General features: G+C 41.9%; 1 long non-coding RNA gene across 1 annotated transcript in view; it reads left to right on the forward strand.

Moving 5' to 3' along the window:
* LOC121039775 (uncharacterized) overlaps positions 1–10,865 on the forward strand; it is a 156,594-nt gene extending 145,729 nt beyond the window's left edge. The window contains exon 6 of the long non-coding RNA XR_005794977.1: positions 10,727–10,865. This is a non-coding gene — a long non-coding RNA (uncharacterized LOC121039775). The remainder of the gene's footprint in view (positions 1–10,726) is intronic.
* Positions 10,866–11,931: the final 1,066 nt, after the last annotated feature.

Raw genomic sequence — 11,931 nt, forward strand, 5'->3', positions numbered from 1 at the left:
AGAGAGAGAGAGAGAGGGAGACACAGAATCTGAAGCAGGCTCCAGGCTCTGAGCTGTCAGCACAGAGCCCGACGCGGGACTTGAACTCATGGACTATAAGATCATGACCTGAGCTGAAGTCGGATGCTTAACCGACTGAGCCACTCAGGTGCTCCAAGTCCTTTCCAGTTCTAATCATCTAGGATTCTAAGGCAATGTGACCAGCTTCCTTCCACATCCTGGGTCCACTGGGTTCATCCATGAAGGCATCTGCTATTTTCTTGCCCCTCTCCCCTCTTCATTCTCATTCAATGTCTATGACAAAACAGGGAGCTAACATAATAGAGTGGTAAGAACTATGGCTTAGGGCACATACAGACTCAGTTCAAATCACGGCAACCAATTTTTATGTTTGACCATTGATTAAGAGATAAGTTTACCTAACTTCCAAGAGCTTCCATTTTTCTATCTATAAAATGGGGATGATGTTAGGATTGTGATGACAGAGCAATACAACTTCTAATACAGGGCTTGTCACATATCAGGTGTTCAATAAATGTTAACTTCCTCATCCTTACAATTGTCTCTAAGGGTTTCATCACCCAAGAGGATTGTAATCTAATAGAAATCCCAAAGGAAGGAATCCCCAAAATTAATTTCAGATATCAGTTGTAGATTGAGGAGGTGATTTAGGAATTCCTGAACCCCACACATTAAACAAGGGGGCGGGATGTGGCATCTCTCTCGTTCACTTACTTTCCAGGCTCAAGCTCATTGTGACTAGGGTGGAAAGCTGTAATTCTTTCATGGAGATTAACAGTGAAGAGTTGGGACAACAATACATTTACTGCAAGAGGGCCACACTCCTTTGTTAAGGGAGCCTAGAAAACAAAGTAACTCAGGCAACAGGGAGTGAGTGACGAGGTAGGTCAAACACTATTGAGAGGTTGAGGGAGATGAAGTCACAGAAGTGACCATGGGGTTTGGAAATATGGAGGTCTTCTGTTTCATCAAGAAGCCATGCTTCTAAGCTGACATATTAATGTGTACTTTTGGGTGCTAGAAGCACAGAGTAGCAATGCTGTTGTTAGCTGGCCCCCTGGAGAGCAATTTCACTACTTCTGTATTCTGAAGACAGAGCCGATTAAAGGAAAGTGATGCCCTGGAGGAGCTTGCGGGTCCAATAATCAAAGGTATTTGGTTATAAAAGTAGAAAGTATTAAATTGATTAAACAAGGGGACCATGCGACTGAGGTTGTTCTCATACCTTAGCAGCTTACTAAGCAAACCAAAACTTAAACCTATAAAAGCCTCAGGGTTAAGAAATTGAAACCTAAGGGTAACCAATCACAACCAACCAACTGGGTCTTCCCAAATAAGGCAAACACTTAAACTGTAGCCAATCAGACAATCTCCTCGCTTTTAACAAAGATAACCTGAATTTTGGTTTGTCCGGTCATAATTATGTGCATTCTTGGAGAGGAGTCGTTGACTAAACAAACAGCATCTATTATGCCTTCTGACCAAATTAGTTTGAGATTTTTCAAAGGCAAAAGAAAACATTGGCCGGTTGGTTTGCATTTCCTGGAAGATTCTTAACACTTCTTCCTATTAGTCAGATTTTCTTGGGCCGTCCCTCACCCTTCCCCCAGACCTAACTCTTTGCTTGTTTGAGAGAAATCTGTGCATGAGTTTACCAAGTTGGGGGTGGGGATTGTGCCTAGTGAAGCAATAGCAAAATGGTGTGGAGCTCAAATGCTGACTCTATGAATTTCCTGCTTGGGGTTGAGGACAAACACCAGCGTCATTTTGACATTTGGCAAGGTACCTGAAAAACCTGAAATTTCCCCATGTGGTTTACATCTACTCCGACATTTTAAAAGAACTATTCCTTCAAAATGTAAATCCTAACCCTCTGATTTTTCAAAAAAAAGTTCAGACTATCAGGGATGGTAAGGATATCTTAAAGGTGTTTGGGTTCAACTATCAAACACAGAAAAATCTCTACAACCCTGACAAATTTAGCCTACCTCCACGTATGTCTGAAGATGAGGGAGCTCAGTGTCTCAGTACCCAAGGGACAGAAGTACCCAGCTTTTGACTAACAGAATTCTAATTTTAAGGAGGTCCTTTCTGATATTTAATTAAAACTTGTCTTCCAACTTCCATTAAGTTATCCGTGCTGGGGATGCTATGTATGCATATTAGGCAGTGTTCTCTAGAAACAGAAACAATACATGTTTAAGAGATTTATTATAGGAATTTGCTCATGCAGTTATGGAGGCCAAGAAATCCCACAATCTGCTGCTGTCTGCAAACTGGAGAATGGGGAAAGCCAGTGCTATGATACAGCCTGAGTCCAAAGGCCCGAGAACTAGGAGCTCTGATGCCCAAGGGAGGGAGGCAACATTCAGCTCAAGAAGAGGGAGTGAGAATTTGCCCTCCCTCTGTCTTGTTGTTCTATTGAGGTCCTCAATGGATTGGCCAATGCCAGAGCACATTGGTGACGGAGGTTCTTTTTTACTCAGTCTACTGATTCAAATGCTAATCTCCTCCTGAAATACCCTCACACATACACCCCCAGCAATAATGTTTAACCAGCTATCTGGGCCCAGCCAAGTTGACGTATAAAATTAACCATCACAGCGTGGCATAGTAAGAAATATATTACACTTTTATCCATGGCTCCTGTCACAGAGCTCCTAAAACCCTTGGAATTTCCAGAGTGATAGGAGTGTTTTTGTTATTCATAATGAGCCTCTTTCTATCACACCTGAGTTTATGTTAATGAGGTGACTTAGGTGGGAACTCTAGATAGCTGCAGGATGGGGGTCCAAAGGCCAAGCCATCATTAGCGGGTTAGAGCATTTAGCTCCACCACCCTGACCCCTGGGGAGGGGAGGGAGAGGTGCAGATCGAGTTCAATAACCAATGGCCAATGATTAATCATGCCCATGTAATGAAACCTCTATAAATACTCATAAATGACAGGGTTTGTTGAGATTCCAAGTTGACAAACACATCCATGTGCTAGGAGGGTGGCACACCCCAAATCCAGGGAGACAGAGGCTTCTCAGAGGCTTGCCCTATAGACCTTTTCATCTGGCTATTCATTTCTATCCTATAATTTATAATGAGGTGGTAACAGTAAGTATAGTATTTTCCTAAGTTTTGTGAATTATTCTAGCTAATTATCAAAGCTGAGGGGAGTAGTTGTGGGAGCTTTTGAATTTTTAGCCAAGGCAGGGAGAAATGTGGGTAACCTAGGGACCCTGTACTGGCATCTGAATTGAGGGCAGTCTTGGGGGATTGGATGCTAACTCGTGGTAGTTAGTGTCATAAATGAAGTGAATTGTTGGACTCCCACTTGGTATCCAGGGAATTAGAAAATAGGATGAATCTACTCCATCTTTCCTATGAGAATCCTTTGAGCAGGTCGGACATCTTCAGTTCTTCTAATTCTCATGAGATAATTGACCAACTGCTTATCATCCATATCATCTTTCCTCACCACTCATCAGAAGCTCTAATTTGTCAAAGTTCATCCTAAAATGTTGTCTTTATAATTTAGCATACTTCTCTAGATGTGGCCTAAAGAGGACATTATACCTACTCTAGACAGGTTAATAGTTTTATGCTCTTTCAAATGGACGTGCCTTGAATATTTGCCTGTTACTTGGAGTAAGGCTGGGAAGGTTGGGCAGCAGCAGCTTTGGTCCTTTTTGTTGCCCTCATGGGCTCAGTTCTTGCGCAATCATGAGCACCCTACCTAGTGGACACAAGTCCTGTAGCTAATAGCACCCACCTCCTTAAACACTAGCTAGCGAGCCTCACTTATAACTCAAACATGTTTTCAGAAAGCTTAGCGCTCCTGCCAATGAGCTGATGGGAAAGCATCAAGTTCAACGAATTATTCTGGTAACTGACATTTTCTCCATCTTTTTACGTGTTCTATGATATTGAGCATGTAGTTTGGAGCCCTGGACACTGGCATGGCTGATGCACTTTTTAATCCAGCTTTGGATCTGACCAATTATTTTCTGCATTCCAGGCTACTATGTTGATTGTGTCAATGAAAAAAAAAATCCTGTCATGGTATGGCTCTTAGGAGACTGTGATTAACTTAAAAACAAGCGTTTTTGTTTTTGTTTTTGTTTTTACATGAATTGCCAAGCTGATCTCCCTCATTTTATATTTGTTTTACTTTTATGAGTCTGAATATAGAATTTTGCATTTAGCCTAATTGTCTTTTATTTTGTAAGAGTCAGTTACTCATTTTAGTTTGTTAAAAGCATTTTTAATTTTTTTTTAATGTTCATTTACTTATTTTGAAAGAGAGAGAGAGTGCATGTGCATGTGCATGAGAGCAGGGGAGGGGCAGAGAGAGAGGGGGAGAGAGAGAATCCCAAGCAAGCTGTAGCACAGAGTCCACCTCAGGGCTTGAACTCACAAATCATGAGATCATGACTGCAGCCAAAAATCAAGAGTTGGACGCTTAACCAACTGAACCACCCAGGCACCCCAAATCGTGTTGAATTTTTATTCAGACACATCAGTATAGGATATTTTAAGCAATTGCATTGTTTGTCCGATTGACAAAGGCTTGGAGGTGGAAATTTGATCACCGTATTAGGGAAATTTCTTCCTTCAAAATATAGAGCTGCATTATCTAAACTGTAGTCACTAGCCTCATATGGATGGTAAACACTTGAAGTGTGGCCAGTTCACATTAAGATTGTGCTGTGAGTATAAAATACACACTAGATTTCAAAGCTTATGTCTAAAAAAAAAAAAAGAATATCAAATCTCTCATTAACAACTGTAAAAATATTGATGAAATGTTGAAATCATATTTGGGGTATACTGGATTAAATAAAATATATTAAAATTATTTTTGCCTGTTTCTTTTTACCTATTAAAATGTGGCTAGTAGAAAACAGTAAAATTACATCTGAGGCTCACATTTGTGGCTCGTGTGACATTTGTATGAGACAGCGTTGCTCTAGAGGTTGAAATGGCTTCTAGCTTCCCTCTGTTGTAACTGGATCACTAGAGCAAAGTGCGTTGGGCAGGAAGCAATGGACATTTTGAGACAAGGCCTGGTGTGTTGGTGTGTGAATAGAGGGGGAGACAAGAAGTAGCATTGGACAGCCAGAGAGCACACGTGTGTGCATAGGGCGCATATAGAAACCTGAGAAGGGCCAGAGATGAGAGTGTCTAGAAAGGCAAGGAGAGCCTACAACAATTTGCTATAATTTCCCTGCAGTATATTATCCCTGCTAATGTCTGGACTGAAAGAGAGTTAATCCATGTAGCTCACCCAGAACTTTCCCCCAAATCCACCCAATCAGAAAAGTCTAGGCTGCTTTGGTCTAGCCTGGTACCTCCTTTATTAAGCCCACCCATGCTTTGGCAGCCGAGGTAGAAGAAAGGAATTGGAGGCTCGTGCCCCGTTGAGCCCCTCCTCCCTACCAGGCAGAGATGACATTCACCATTTGGTGCCCAGTGTGTGGTTAGCATGCTGTCTGCCATACAGGGACTTTGAGTGCAAAGTCAAAACCAAGCTACAGTTAAGTTAGCTAACCACTAGCACTCATACCTCTGTCTTGAATTTTTAAAGTATGAAGGCAACCAGGTAGACCTTGGAGTGAACGTTCCCCATGTTTCCATTAACTGTCAATTCTCATGCAAACAGGAGGTATTGATCCCTTTCAAGATGGTAGCCATGAGTATGGCAGAGATTTCACACTGGCAGCCTGAGGTTGAACATGACCCTCAGACATATTTTGTTTGGCTTTCACAATGCTTTAAAAAATTCAGCCAACCTTGGAAAATTAGAACATCTTACATACAACTCCTCTGACTTTGAGCTTCCCTTGAAAACTCCTACAATAACACTAGGTCAGTATTCCCACAGGGTAACAAAGAGCTGGAGTAGAATAACATTACACCAGCCTGTGCCAAGATCCCTGGGCATATGCAAAAATGCCACCAAATCCACACATTGGAGTTGTCTAGCTGGTTCACAGAGTCATCTGTATTCACTCACATTAGGTCTTCCTGATTGGAAAGCCAAAAGGGGTTTGCCATCAAGAACGTGGTGTGACACAGGTTTTTTCAAGATGGCTTTAATGCCAGAGAGGTATAAGAGTTAGGTGAAGGTGGAGGTTCTAGAAAGGAGAGAATAGGGTCTTAGCCCCTAACTGGATGTGTGTTTCTAAGAGGTAGGGAAGAAGAGGAGGAGGGCAAAGTATAGATTTGGGGAGGGAGGATTCTTACTCAAATTCAAGTTCATCTATAATTCGTCTCTGCTGCCTACCCAGCAGAGCTAAGAACAAGGAAACCTAGTTGGTCACTAACCAAGAACCAATGCAAATGTTTCAGTTTACTTACAAGAGTGGATTTACCATTTAGAAGGAGGTACCTTCCCTACGAATCAAAGGAAAAGACAGTGTAGCAATAGCATGGGATCCGGGTGGGGGAGAATAGGTTGCACAATGGCTTGCTGGCCCAGCCACTGAATGGAGGGGTGCCCTGCTCTCTGAGTGGCAAAGGGCAGGCAGATCATGCCCCCCATTGCTCACACATTCCAAGGTCCAAAGAGCAGGTCAGTACCGTGCTCCTGTGTTGAAGCCTGGGACAGAGAAGTGAGAAAAATCTTCCTGGTTGAAAACAATCATCTCCTATGGTATTCCACATACTTGGCTTTTATTTTAAAGCAACAGAATTTAAAAACAAAATAGCAGAAAAGGAATGGTAACTTGAACGCAGCAGCAGCTTTGAAAAAAAAATTTTTTTAAAGCAAATTGGATAAAAGACATTGCTTAAGAAAGACCCGAGTTTCCTTCACATTCCTGAGGTGGAAGCTAGATAGCTTTCATAAACTTGAGTCTACTCTGGTTGCTGATTTTGGCCTCGTTTCCTTTTAGAGAAAGAAAAGACTTTTGAAAGTCTCTCAGCCCGCGGTGTGTTTTCTCTCCTTAGCAATGTCTAAATCAGGAGGCCAATTTTAGCCACACTGGGCAAGTTCCTGAAGAAGGGTCAGGTCTCACATGTTCTGTAATGACCAGTTTATATTGAGGACCAAACCGACCCCTTTTAAATGACCGTGCCCATAGCCAAGATCTAGTTTCCCACTGACAGTGGTCATAGTGTGAGCTGGCCCATCAGGTCATGTGTTTATTTGCCTAGTTGTTTGGAGTGGGGACGGGGCTGAAAGACCTGATAGAAACTGAGAAATTGACTGAAAATTGACTTGCGTTTGTTTTTTTTTTTTTTATAAATGTGTTCAGCGCTTTTCTACTGAAACCCAGATCTAATAAATGCATCCTAAAACAAACCAGTGAGGAACAAACAACAATGGCTAGTCCATTTTGTCCTTGCCTTTCATTCTCGAAGTTTCTCTTGTCCATTTCTCTGGGCTCTTTTGCCCTGAGCCCAGTCTATGAGGATGGTTCTGAATTCACATCTCTTACTGCAGCCTCCAATCTGAAATGATTGAAATTTTCCTTTAGAGCCTTACGCGGGCAATTATAGACCATCATCTTACGATAGCCTTTGCCTTGCTCTCTAAGTTTCATGCTGTTGTTTATCTTTGAACCTGTATTTGTATTGTGTGCTCAGCTAGACTCTAAGCTCATTGAGATTAGTGGGTATAGGTTGTACCTTTGTGTGTTGGCCGCAGCTCTCTGGACAGTGCTATGCACATATTAGTTTCTCAGAAACAATTTCTTGAGGGACTGGTACAATGACTGATTTGGAGCACTGAATCTGCCCCAAATGATGATTACATTTGCCCTTATTGAAGTAAAGGGACAGAGAGATTTATTCAAATAGTAGCTCAGAATCAGAGTATCTCCTGCCTAGGGAGGGTCTTCTAAGTCCACAACCCCGGTAGATGGTATCCTCCACAAGAGTGCCATCGCCTACATTTGGCTTTTTCTGGTTCTGTGTTGCCTTATCTGTGCACCTCCCCACCCCACCCCCACACCCCCACACCCCCACACCACACACACACACACACACACACACACACACACACACACACCACGTACCTCTCTGTTTCGCTTCTATATTCTTCCTTGTCTTCCCTTCTCTAGAAATATTGAATTTTACAAAAGTTAAACTCAGTGTCTAAGGTCAAACCCATCGAGGTGGTATTTCCCAGGAACCACAAATGTAGGGAGCAGATAATTAAAAAAATAGTTTTTACTATTTCTAAAAGTTATCTGTAATTCAAGACTACCAAGGATTTATGCATCGTATACCTTTTATACTAACATAAATTTTATGAGCAACTTGAAGGGCCAAGAAACGAGAGACCTCTTGGGAAGGGAAAGTCTATTACATCATGGGAATACAGCACCCAAGGCTGTCTGGGGCACTCCGAACAATGGAGGCAATTGAAGAATTCCGATTGAGTAGGTGATCTTTTACATCTTTACAAGGCATCTCCTGCAATACCCCAGCACTGGGATTTCAGTGGGTCCTGAGACTTCCTTCCTCTGGCATGATCTTCCCATCATGATGGGCCATGGTTCAAGATCTTTACTTTTGAGTTTTTTCTCGATTTTTTAAAAATAAACTTATAAATTTGTTTTCTTTAATTAAAAAAAATTTTTTTTAATGTTTTTATTTTGTCTTAGAGAGACAGAGTGCAAATGGGGGAGGGGCAGAGAGAGAGGAGACACAGAATCCGAAGCAGGCTCCAGGCTTCGAGCTGTCCGCACAGAGCCTGATGGGGGCTTGAACTTACAAACCTCAAGATCACCACCTGAGCTGAAGCCTGACGCGGTTGACTGAGCTACCCAGGTGCCCCTAAAAATAAACTTGTTAAAAGGAATTTTCACCTCCCCCCTCACAATCCACTATTATTTAAAAGTGCCTATTATGGGCTAAATTGTGTCGCTTCTTCCCCCAATTCATACGTCGAAGTCCTAACCTCTAGTCTCAGAAGCTCACTGTATTTGGAAATAGGGTTCTTAAAGGAGTAGTTAAGGTAAGATGAGGTTATGTTGGGTGGACCCTAATCAACATGACTGGTGCCTTTATGAGAAGAGGACATTGGGACACAGCGATGTACAGCAGGAAGACCATGTGAAGACACAGAGAGAAGATGGCCATCAACAAGCTAAGGATAGAGGTGTTAGAAGACAGAACCCTGTTGATCTTGATCTTGGACTTCCAGCCTCCGGAACGTTAAGAAAATCGATTTATGGTTCTTTAAGGCACCCAGTCCATGGTACTTTGTTGTGGCAGCCTGAGAAAACTAATACAGCGCCCCTACACATTTTCTCGACATCTCTGAGAAAAATACTCCTCGTGCAGGTAAAAAGTACCCCACGAGAGAATATACCCAAAGCCAAGCCACGAGGGTAAGCAGGGATTATAACCATCAGACTTTTCGAAGCCCCACACACACTTTTTGTCTCCATTCTTCCTTTAAAATAAATGTTTCAAACAACAAACTCGATTCCTGTGGAGCAGCAGTTCTCCAGCCCAGTTTCCTGTTTGCAATCAACTAGAGGGATTTGGAGGCCAACGACCAATGTCGGCCCCATCTCCAGAGGTTCTGAATGATTGATCTGTGTTGAGTGCCAGCACCCTACGCCCAACCTAATGCATAGCTGGGGGTGAGAAAAATTGCTTTCAAAAATCAGCTGATTGGAAAAATCCTGAGAGTTGAAAGGTTAACAAAGAGAATCCTTGTATTTCTATCTTTGAAAAGATTTAGATTTCATAAATCCTTTTATATTACCCCACCAATATAAATTATACTTCTTAGTCCAAAGATGTCTCCACTCATCGAGTCCCCCAACCATCAGGGAGTTGATATTACACCATTTGGTGAGAACAGAGACTGTTTAGTGATTTCCTCACCACTGATCAATGCAAGTTACAAAATGGCAGTGAGTTTTAGGGAGCATTTAGAAACCTTCCAGTTTCAGGGAGCATCTATGCCGAGATGAAACCCCATTTGGACAAGCATGCTCTGCATCGCCCTAATTAGCAACATAGCAACACGAGCCCGATGGAGAACTGGCCTAATTTGGCGGAGCAGTTCTAGGAGCCGGTTCTCTGGAACTTGGCAGCAGGTGAAAGTGCTATGGATGCCAATTAAGCTGGAGTTGCCTTCAACCCGTAGCTGCTTAGTGGCAGCTTTTGAATGTTTGTTGGTTTTTCATTAAAGATTGATCTGACTCTGTGGATTTTGAATGTCCTTGTGTTCGGTAAGTCAATCCCAGCTTGGCAGTGGCACAGACACCAGATGTTTAAAAAAAAAAAAAAGTCTTGGCAGAAAGTAACTCTCAAAAGTCAGCCGTGGAGTTCCAGAAGAGAAGGGCGGGATGGGGGGAGCGGTGAAAGAGGATGGTGGAGGGAGAGGCAAGACCTTCCCTCAAGGCTGAGCGTTATGGCTGCTCAGGGGCTCTGGGTGGGAAGGGACATGGAGAGGAGACGTGATCTTATGCAGCTGTTCCCAAAGGACAAAAATCTTGATGCTATCCTGTGTTGACAATAGCTTTGAGGTTACTACCTCTGGTCTTTAAGGAAAGTAAGCAAGAGGATAGTTTGGCCCATTGGAGAAGGAAAGAGAAGTTACGACAGGACAGTACGTTCACACTTCATTTTGACCTTCATTGCCAGAGGCCGCTGTAGTGCCGGGCTGGGAAAAGTTTCTTCAACTGGTGTCTCGACTGTAGCAGTCCCCCCTTATCTGTGGTTGTGGTTTCACTTTCTGTGGTTTCAGTTATTGCCGTTAACCAATATCCGGAGGCAGACGATCCTCCCTGGGACATAGCGTCAGAAGGTCACCCAACGCTACGACACAATGCCTACATCACTTCCTTTCGTTGAGTAGACATTTAATCAGCTCGCATCATCACAAGAGAAGGGTGAGTGCAGTACAATAAAATATTTTGAGAGAGACAGAGTAACGTTTATTATAGTATATTGTTATAGATGTCCTATTCTTATTGTTGTGAATCTCTTACGGTGCCTGATTTTTAAGTTAAATTTTATCATAGGTATATATATACACACACACACACACATATATATATACACACACATATATATGTATATATATGTATATATATGTGTATATATATATATGTATATACATATGTGTATATATATATGAAAAAAACACAGTATATATATATGGTTTGGTACTATGTATGCTGTCAGGCATCCACTGGGGGTCCTGTAATATATCTCCCATGGATAAGGGGAAACTACGTAACTGTATTTTGATTGGCTAGGCAATAACCTGCTTAGCCAATCAGATTGAGCCCCTCTGGGGCAACTCCAGACTAGCCGGAAACCAAACCTCACGATGGGCAAAATTCACGCTGTCAGTGTATCTTGTAGCTAAGGAGGTATCCTGACTACAATTTCTGGCAGGAGCTAATAATGGAAGTGCTTGCTAACAGCGTCATTGATAACGTGCCCCAAGTGAGACTGCTCTTCCATCCGTTAGGGCCAATCTTGCTTCTTCTGTGGCAAAGTAAACTAACTGCCTGGGGCTGATAATCTAAGGAGTGATATCACCTGCCAATATGGCCAAGGGCACAAAAATTTTAAGACTCTCAGTCTAATCCTCTAAGGTATAAGTAGTGATTTGTTTAATGTGGCTCGTGTTCTTACAGCTTAAAATGTCCTGCTCCCGGGGATTCGACAGGAGTTGCTGTTAACACCAGTCTTATTAAATCACTATATGTATACGTGTGTGTGTGTGTGTGTGTGTGTATGTATATATATATATATATATATATATATATATATACATGTATATCTTAATGCATATACTTGAAAAGTTAATAATAGTATGTTAATTCTACTCTTATTATATACAATATAAAATCTATATTACATATAATAGGCAGGACATTTTTAAAGTTGATATCAATGTACATTTATTTATTTAAAAAATAAATATCCCAACTTGAAAAC

This window comes from Herpailurus yagouaroundi, unplaced genomic scaffold (assembly GCF_014898765.1).
Source record: "Herpailurus yagouaroundi ecotype Mexico unplaced genomic scaffold, PumYag 181, whole genome shotgun sequence".
Lineage (NCBI taxonomy): Eukaryota > Metazoa > Chordata > Mammalia > Carnivora > Felidae > Herpailurus > Herpailurus yagouaroundi.